Here is a 3,222-nt window from a genome sequence, read left to right as displayed (position 1 = left end):
TGCACTTTAGGGTATTTTCAAAGATTAGTCCCTAAGTTTCTACTATAAATACCCTTACCCATTTAGCTTCAAAATCATCCCAAAACATTTCTTTCTTCCTATACTAGAGAGCTTTCTTGTGAGTAGTGAGTGTTTTGTAAACACCTGTAAATTTTCTCTCTTAGTAAAAGATCTGCAGCAGCCCGGAGACGTAAGCACAATTGGCTGAACTCCGTTATCAATTTTCGGGTATTATTTTTCCGCTTTTATTTCGCATTCTCACTAATCTGGTTATAGGGAAATTACTTGTACTCGGTTTATTTTCTTAACACAAGATGCAATAGGGTGTCCAATAATACCACATCGGTAGCAAAATACTTGGAGACGTTCATACAGAAGTATACATAACTGAGGTGAACCATCAGGCCTTCGTGCAATAGCTAGACATCGACAAAGGGGTTTAGATATGTCAATCATTACCCTAAGCCTCATATAAGATCCCATACGACCTGCTCCCGGACGAAAATCAACCGACTCTTAAATGCCAAGTCTCTGCCCTATCCGTGACGCCATCTCTTCTGTCATCCATCCCAGAGGAAGATCGTACACACGGATCCATATAGCCAATCGTGAGAAATCAAAGTCAGTCAGACTGCAGAGGGGGTCATAATGTGTAAGAGCAAACAAGTCCTCATTAAACGACCAATGACTACGATCCAAAACAAATTGCACGGCTTCAAGAGACAAGAAGGAAACCATGAAGTGTTTGTCACTAAGAGCAGATATAGTGGACACCCGAGCAGGTCCCTATATGATCTAGAACACCCGAGTTAAAGCGGTAGAATCAATCGAGTTCACTGGAAACAAAGCCAATTAAAGTATGCTTTGATGGTTTGTTGGTCGAAGTCTCAGATAAGCCTGGAAGCAAGACTTCCCCCACCTCATCATTGGTGAAATTTAGGTGGGCAAGGAGATTATGTGCTTCTTCAGCCATTTTCAAGAACACTACCTTCCAAGGGAAGCAATTCAAGTGCAAATTCAAACTGTAGACAGAATAGACCATACAAAAATCATTGAGAACCACGTGTAAGAAGTTGGCAAAAAATCGTTGCATGTACCATGCAACCACCTCCATGCCACAAAAAGCTAACCACCCCACATTCCAGACAGTACGTAGGTTAACCGCTCTAAACCGACTGAAGTACAACAGGAACTGATCTGATGGACGTGATAATCCGACCGAATAATTTCCGAACAGCGAATGAAGAGGGTAGAGGACTGGAATTGGGTGAACGTATTGTTCAAGATCTCGGTGGAAATCTCCAAATCAACACTGGTGGCGGCCAATACCGCTCGATATGGAAGAGAAAGGAAAAGTTGAACGACTAGACGATGAAAGGGAAACCTAGATATCAAAACACATAACCAAACCTGCACCGAGGAACTGTAGCGAACCTCGGCGACGATGACACCCTGCCATAAGCGGAGGGCCGAGAGCATGAGGAAACTCCCTCGTGAGGAAATCAATTTGAATAGGGATTGTCACGCGTATTTCTTTAAATTTTAAATTTCTATATGAAGTTAAGAGCATAACCTTATGTTCAAATTATATTTAATTTAATAAAATTTAGTAATTATATTTTTTATTCAGTCATCCAACGTGTGTAATTCACAAATAATTACATTCAAATTTAACTAATTGATTAAATATTGGAAATTTTTTAAATATAATCTAATTGATTTCTTTAATTTCGAAAGATATAATTTTTTACCTAACCTCGGTACATGTAGATGTTTAAGTTAGGTGTTTTTCTTAAAAGATTTTTATGGAATTTGATTATTATTACTATTATTGAAATATAATAATATAATACAATCAAGACCTTCAAATTAATAAGTGTGGATATTAATAACTTCTTTTCGAAATTCTATAAAAAAAATCCATACACTGGATTATGAATGATCATATAATATTGTTATGATTTCATTATATTTTAATATTATTCGATGTAAATATAAAATTTTAATTTTAATTTTTTCACCATTATAAATTTATCATAAATCTCTTTCAATTAAACCTTAAATATGATCAATTTTACTCTAAAATTACACAAATTCAAACATTTCCCTCCCAAGTGTAGGTGTCTAAATTCCATTTTTCATTGTTTGTAAATTTGTGGAGGTATTATTTATTCTTATTGTATTTTGTATTGTCATTAGATAGTTTAATCACATGAAAGGAATCATACGTTTCAAGTTTGAATATGTAGGGTCCTAAAGACCCAAGCCCATCGTGAAAAACATTTAGGATTTTTTTTGTGTGAAAAGGAAAAGTTTTATTTAATAATATGGGATAATTATATTTGTAGTATTTACTTATAATTTTTTAATTAATTAGTAATGAATACATTCTTTGTAGATACAATTTTCATATTCATAATTTTTAAGAAAATAATATTCTATTTTACCGTTAAGGTCACTTTATCGGTTCAAGCAAAAAGCTGATAAACTACCATACGAATCCATATTATAAATTTTTAATTACAAGTGAAATTAACGTTAAAAAAATAAGAATTGAACTCATCAAGTGATTTTAGTAATAAAAGAAAATATTTTTCTAGAAATTCTGATTTTGAGCAATTGAGTCTGTATGGTATGTGCACGTATTAATAAGTTAACAAAAAATTGAACATATATTATATTATAATCATCTCATATTTTAAAAATAAAAATAAAAATTGATTTAGAATCTATACAAATTAGAAGATAGTACATTAAATATTATATCTTAAAAGAGTCGACGGCAACCTATAATTAAAAAATACGTTTGACTATGTTCACAATTCAAGAAAAATAATAATAACATTTTAATTGAAAATTTTATAAAATTATATTTTATATTTTTTAAGTTTAAATCTTTATCAACTATTAATTAATATAATGAGTTGTACTTTTAATTTACAAGAGAGAGAAAAAGCTACACCACACAAGAAAATAATGGAACCAAACTTTGTTTAATTTCGTAGGCTTGCACGATTCCTTCCCCCCAACAATTCATTATATTATACCAACCAACTCACTTCAATAGGTAAAGTATTTATTATTGTTTTTAAATGTTATCGATTCGAACACTAATAATTATAATAAAGTGATTGAATGTATTCATTATTAAACGAGTGAGAATATATTTAAAATATATATTATTTATAATCACCTTAATCTAATAAAAAATAATTCATTATA

This window comes from Hibiscus syriacus, unplaced genomic scaffold, assembly GCF_006381635.1.
Source record: "Hibiscus syriacus cultivar Baekdansim isolate YM2019G1 unplaced genomic scaffold, ASM638163v2 tig00111105_pilon, whole genome shotgun sequence".
In the NCBI taxonomy this organism is placed as follows: Eukaryota; Viridiplantae; Streptophyta; class Magnoliopsida; order Malvales; family Malvaceae; genus Hibiscus; species Hibiscus syriacus.
The sequence above is the reverse complement of the archived record's forward strand: the minus strand, read 5'-3'. Positions refer to the sequence as shown.